The sequence below is a fragment of the Penaeus japonicus genome, unplaced genomic scaffold, assembly GCF_977035675.1.
Source record: "Penaeus japonicus unplaced genomic scaffold, GWHDUDI00000001_assembly GWHDUDI00000004, whole genome shotgun sequence".
In the NCBI taxonomy this organism is placed as follows: Eukaryota; Metazoa; Arthropoda; class Malacostraca; order Decapoda; family Penaeidae; genus Penaeus; species Penaeus japonicus.
In genome coordinates, this window is record NW_028234406.1 from 8,576,700 (window position 1) to 8,584,199 (window position 7,500).

Here is a 7,500-nt window from a genome sequence, read left to right on the forward strand (position 1 = left end):
TTGCTGTTGCTGTCTCTGCTTTTATTATAATTATTACAATTATCATTATTATTGCTATCAGTCTTATTACTATGATTATTATTATTATTATCATTATTGATGTTATTCTTGTTTTTATCACTATCATAATCATTGTGGTTATCAGCATAATCATCATTATCTTTATTGTTACTGCTGTTATTATTATAATTATCATTTTCATTATTATTATTTTTTTGTCACTATCATTATTATCATGATTATTACCATTATTTTCATTGTTGTTATCATTATTATCATAATTATTATGATTATATTAATTTCATCAGTGAACTAATGTCGTAGAGCATCGAACACACACTCACAGCCAAACCCTCTTACGTCATCATTATCATCATCATCATCGCCATTCCTCTTATGATTGTTCTTTTTCTTAGCATTATCATTACTGATACTGCTGTCCTATTTGTTTTCATTATTAATAGTATTATTGTTATCATCATGATTATTATAATCCTTTTTTATTACTGTTGTCATTATAATTCTTGTTATTATTAGCATCGTTATTATATCATTATTATTATCATTACCATTATTGTTACTGTTCTTATTGTGATTACAAATACATTAGAATGATCAATATTGTTATTATTCTAATTCCTTACTACCAGTACTACTCTCTTCATTGTTAATAGTAGTAGTAGTAATAGTAGTTGCAGCATCACTGATATTAGCATGTGTATGTTTATGCATGTACATAAGTGAATATGTGATCATTAAAACCTTCACTTGTGCAATCTCCAGTCACTCGAGCAATAGCTCACTCAGTTTCGTGCAAGTCTTCTAATCAAGCGCCCCGAGTTCGCTTCCCATTCAGTTCTTTGTCTCATCTGCTGAAAAACTAAAGATTTTGCTGGTAATAACAAACACACACACACACACACGCACACGCACACCGGGGTCACGGGTGTCATCTCGATGTCGTGTATGTATATTTAGTTATGACTAAGAGTTCAACTTCTTGTTATCCATATCACGTGTGTAATCTCTTTGTATATACATATTCGTCGACGTCTTCGGTACAATACGTAATAACTATTACAGGAGACACGAGTTGTTTTCTCATAAACAAGAATGAACTCTTAATCTGCTCTGAAGTTAAGACTGAACAATATGGAAAATTTTAAGTCTTAGAATACGAATGAACTAATTTCAAGTTTCTGTATTCACAAACAGATGTATGGTGTTCAACTGGTCACAACATACTCCCCATGATTTTAAGACTAAAAAAAAGAAATAAGAATTGAATTTAAATATAAAAAATAAAAATTGTAGTGACGTAAAATATCATGAATACAAATAAACCTCATGTTACATTTAACCTGTAATAATATATGGGTATTAGACTACACATCATATGGGAAGTTTCATTAACCCTATATCAATTATCATGATGTCCCTGAAATTACATGACCCTATTAGGTACAAAAATACAAATTTTGCGGCCTGTCAAATTGTTCCTTCAATTACCACAAAATAAAAAGTACCTTAGCATACCGTTGGTTACAACCCTTATCAACTGGACCTATAAGGCACCTCGGCATTTTCCTTACAACCTGCTTTCAACACGACAGATCTTTGCAATCGGGCTACGTTATCCTTGTGTAATTCTAAAAAAAAAATAATAATAATAATAAAAAAATTAAAAAATCTGAATCATGAATCCAGAGATCCTTTGCAGAACATTATCTGTGCTTTTTTGTGCGAAGGTGTAAAAGGTCTTAAAGTCTAAAGGGAAAATGCTCCTTGCAAAATAAGCTTCTCTTTTTGCATGTCCTTTTCAAAACATTTCGCACATGCGGTTTAAGATTGAACTTATCCTTTCTTCTATAAGTGGTCTATCCAGTGTTAACAAGTTAATATATTCTTTTAAGGTAAATCCCTTCGGCGTGGGAATTTTGAATAACATCATATCAAAATACACGTATCTGTTCTGAATATTTCTTGGTGCCCACGTTTCCACTTTGAGGGAACTTAGAACCATCTTACAGGCCAGGAACACTCGCCGCTGGTCAGGAGTCAGATTCTTCAAGATTTCATTTTCCGCCTGTGCGAAGGAGAACCTCCACTCACCATTACCAATACTTTTGATATAGTCTGACTTGATGTAGAGGGGAGTTAGAGCTGGCCTGCCTGCCAGGGAGTTTTCACATTGGGTACAACATCCATATACACCAGCAGTAAAGGGCACACACACATATATGTATGTATGTGTATATATATATGTATATATACATATATATATATATGCATATATATATATATACATATATATGTGTGTGTGTGCGTGTGTGTATGCATATATATTCATATCTCTATCTCTATCTATATATCTATCTATCTATCTATCTATCTGTGTGTGAGTGTGTGTATGTGTGTGTGTATTATACACATATATAATTTCATGTATGTATATGCACACACACACATATCTATCTATCTATCTATCTATCTATCTATATATATATATATATATATATATATATATATATATCTATATGTGTGTGTGTGTGTGTGTGTGTGTGTGTATATATGTGTGTATGTCTGTGTTTTGTTTCTCATTATCAATGTAAATCTTATTCCCTTTATCCTTTGAAGATCTTTACCACATGTGTTCGCAAATTCTACGGTTGTTAAATTCGTGTTTCATTTACTTTTTATTTTAAAGTGTCCCGAACTTTTCGAGAAAGTGTGACGGTGGTGCCCAAAAACAATCAGTGACCAGGAAAAGCCGAAAGTGTGTGCGTATGAAATGCCTTTTGTGGTGGCGGCTTTCCCCCTCAGCCCATTGCCACAACCTCAACCATGTAAACCGACCCACAGAAGGAATTCCTTGAGTAGGACTCGGTGGAACAAGAATATGACACTGTAATTACTAATGGTACGTCCGTCATTGAAATCCATGAATATGATCTGGCTTTGCTTAGTATAAACGAAAAAGGAAGAGAGAAGAAGAATATGACGAAGGGGAACAGCAATCATGTTCCCGTAAAAGCTATATGCGAATCTTATTTTCGGAAGCAGTAGTAACAAACCAGAAACTGAAGTGGCTTCAAGATATGACTTATTTTAGACCAAAACGAGACGATATATATGAACATGCTTGCGAAAGGAGCAATTAGAAATAATTCCTTTACGATCTGCGATAAAAAAAAAAAAAAAAAAAATGCTTGCATACTCGACGGTGACTGCGAGGCTCGGATAGCTCAAAGCAAAATAGCCGCTGAACAGGCTCATTGCTGTGTGCAAAGGAGATCAACTTCACCCAAACTTATACACGCACACATACACACACACATATATATACATATATATTTATATATGAATATGTATATATAAATATATATATATATATATATATATACATATTTATGTATATATATATATATATATATTTTCATATATATTTTTTATTCTTTTCTTTTCTTTTCTTTTCTTACTTTCTTTTTTGTGAAAATATATGCAATCAAGCATGGAAATGGACATGGATAGCTCATCTAGTAATTATAACTACAACTGCACGGACAACAGACATGTAGCTAAATAATGCAGAAAATGTGCCTGCTGCGTAGTTTGTGTTTGGGACACTCGAATACAAAGTGCTTTTACAATAACAAGGAAGTGAGTATTCTACTCCTGTAACAACAAAATATTTCAGGAGTGGGTAAAAAGGGGTTACACTTTATAAGGATTGCCTGACTCAGTAAAAAAAATGTGGCGCCTGAGGATAGGTGTCATGGAGCTCTGTCATGCAAGCTTCACTTCCAGAAGAAGATGGAAAAGCGTCAGACGTGGTGTTTTCGCAAAAGATATTAGCATAGAGATATAGCACATATGCGGCAACTTGTGGTTAAGTGATTTCTGCATTGTTATACGAATATAGCAGTGTGGATGAAAGGGAATAATATACCAGAATAATCACTGCTATCACCCTCGCTCCACGGAAAAGCAAATTCTTGAAAGTTATCGCCATGGAGGCGGGGAATCATTCATTCATATCTTAGAGGAGAGAGAATGCACTCCACTTCATTAGTCATCGCCACAGCGCTCCTGTTTCCTCCTCTGCCTCTCCAGTTGCATGATCAACGGGAGCTATGTGTTATAAAAAGATTCCTAATACATCCACATGCTGATTTGACCTACATTTTATGAAAATGTATGAGTATACGTTATCGTTTTCTCTCTCGTTGACGTCCGAAAATGAAAACGAAAGCCAGTCAAAAATAGGGGAGACTTATTCAAATCTTTAAGTCGCGTGAAGTAAAATTATCAAACTAAATTTGCGGCCAAATCTAGTTTTAGATTAATATTTGATGGAAAATTTAATGCTTCTCGAGATGAGTGACAAAAGGGTTCTCTCACAATCGATGGCGCAATTAGGGTTTTTTTCAGCCATCTCTCTTTTGCATTACTTTTCCACTCTTCGGATCATTGGAACGAATTTGTCCACGAATTTGTGACATCGGAATATTTTGATCGTAAGTCTGTGATTACCCTAGTAATTCTAGTATGTATAGATAAGAGTATCAGAGGTTCTCTTGAAACAGAGAGTTTTCAAAGTGCGTCAAGGGAATGAGTTTTCTTTATTCAAATGTCTTACCATGTTTTTTTCTTTCTTTCTTTCTTTCTTTAGTTATTTGGTGTATATACTATCATCCACCATATCATCTTAGTAAATTAAGTAACATCCAAGGGTAGAGGATTATCCTCCTCTCAAACGAGATCCCTGTATCACTGAGCCAGTTAAGGGAATGAATTATTCTGACAGCCCCAAGTGCATCCATCATCTCATCTCATGAAGCTGAAAGGAACTAAGATGAACCAAATATTTCACTTCAAAGTTGGTTAAATTTAACTGGCCCAGCGGGAGTTCGGGAATTTTCCCAATGGTGAGGCAGAATCCCGATGGAAACACTGCACAGATTCCCATATTTTAATGTCTATATAGTTTGGTTCACGTGTTATTGTTATTGTTATGTATATCATCATTATGACGTGAGGAGGGAAGTGTTAAATGCAAGTGGGATCTCTCTTAAATACAACGTTCGAAATCGACTGAAGCCAAAGGGAGAAAATTCAAATGGTAAGTTGCATCGAAATCGAGAGAACTCACTTGGAAATAATACTCTTTATTCGCCATTGAGAAAAAGAGAGGGAGATTTTCGTTAATTACTTATTTGTAACTTTGCATCATTTGGTTTCTGTTCAGTACGGGTAAGGGTGTGTGCACAAAGAACGCTCGTTTTCTTACGCGAGCAACCAGCGTCGAGTGGCGCCGACCCACGCCAAGAATCACACCCTGAAAACAAGTGAAAGTGTGGACAGAGGAAGCAGGCTCGAGCGTGTCGGCGCCGCCAGCCTGCGTCAAGCAGCTTTCCTAACTCCCCCGGACTATTCTTTCCTGCTCAACTCAAGGGAGTCTGGTTAGATGGACATTGAATTACTTGGTATTTGAGAAACCATCACTGTGAGATAAAAGGAGTAAGCTACACATAGTCAAGAATGTCGTTGACAAGCTATGGTATCTTGGCTGTGAAGGTATCATTTTTTAAGTCATTAAAAAATATGGCAATACTATCCATACTGTTTTCTTTTGCGATATATTTCATGTATTCCTCCTTTTCATTCCCTTACAGTTTTGCATCAATACTCTCGACCAATATTAGCTCATCATCAGCCAATGAGCTTGACATGTTTACTACGTAGCTGGTAAATCACAGCTAAATGATACACCTGCTACCATGTCCTTCCCCGAGCTGGTTGGAGCAGATTACCCGCGTCCTTTATGATCACCTACCAGCACCGGAAGCCAGCGTGAGTCTGACCCGATCGGCGCTGGTTACTCGCGCGAGAAACCCAGCGTTCTCTGTGCATGCACCTTAAGGCATGAAATGTGGGTGAGATGCCTGTGGTGAGTTTGTGAAGTCAACAGGCTATTGTTTCTTGGCACAGTAATGGACTACCGGTTGCGTTTCGAATTATGTACGTACAGTCGTTTTAGACGGAAATATCCAGTTTATAGTCGAGACGAAATTGATAATGACAAACACGTTCAATAATAGTGTTACTGAGTAGATGTTTCTCACGCAAAAATGAAGAATATTCACTCATTCTAAAATCCAATTTGTGCATACAGTTCTTTTCAAAGAAAAAATATGTACCAAAGAATAAAGTAAGTAACTACAATGGTGACCGACACAAAGGAAAGGAGAGGTGGAGCAGAAAAAGAACGTGAAGCAATGATAAAGCTGTTCAAGAATGTTGTCAATAAACCTAGTTGACGTGAGTGAATCCTTTATCAAAACCATCCGGATGTACCCATGTGGTGAAGCCAAAGTCAAGTAGCTGCACTGAAGCAGAGCCTCCTACAGGGTTATTTGAGACTCAGTCAGATGTTGATGAACTGAGCACTTTGGAAAAGATACAAAGAAACCCATTGAAAAGGTTCATAAAGCATCCAAAACATCTAGTGTGGAGAAATTTGAAGAATCTTGTGACGAAATACAATAATTGTACGGAGTCAGAAAACTAAAAAAAAAAGCATTAAGAGGGGATAGTTTTCAACGTAAGTGGAAGGCATGACTTTCTTCGGTTTGCTTTCATTGTTAGTATGCAGAACATGATTGTACTAATAATCACAAACACTGTGCAAATGCATACACAGTTATAGTCTTCAGGAATGATGAGGCAATTTGCAACGAGCAAGTTCTGTGGAAATGCAAAGTTCTTCGAAGGGCTGCTGGCTTTATTCTTTATATAGGAAAACGAGGCAACAAATTCAAGTGTTTTTTTAATTGATCAATTAATTTATCAATTTATTTCTAAAACTGGTATTGTTTTTATCAAAGTGTGATGAAGTAATGAAAACAGTGCAGGTAAAGTAACAAGAGAATAAGAAAAGACACAGTTCCCATATCAAAGGTATAAACAAGGGTGTGATTCCCTTGTCACATTTATTTCCAAAACCACCGTTAGCAATATCATAGAGGTAATTAATTCTTTATAAACTCAAATAATCGCCGGAAAAGTTAAAGAAACTGGCATATACACTCTACAGATTGATTTAACTCCAGACATACCTATAACTAATCAAGGGGCTATAATTGTCCATTATGCAACTGATCTCGCCGCAGAACACTTTCCATTTGTTGCAAATATCTCTGACAATGAGTCTAAATTAATTGAAACATTGGGCAGTATCATAAAATCAAATTACATAGACATCTTCCGATATGTGTCTGACAGTAAGAGTGGAACAGACAATATTTCTTGCCTGTGCGATGGGCTTGCTGTATGGATTGCACAAGTATCATCGAATCACATCCATATGTATTGTTATGCTCATGTATTAATTAAAACTAGTGGTACATTTTTGGTCTGTTCAATTCATGTGAAGTGTTTTTGCCAGACTCCTATTAGAAGATATCAGATCTCCTTATTTGTAGCTAATAAGTGAACCAG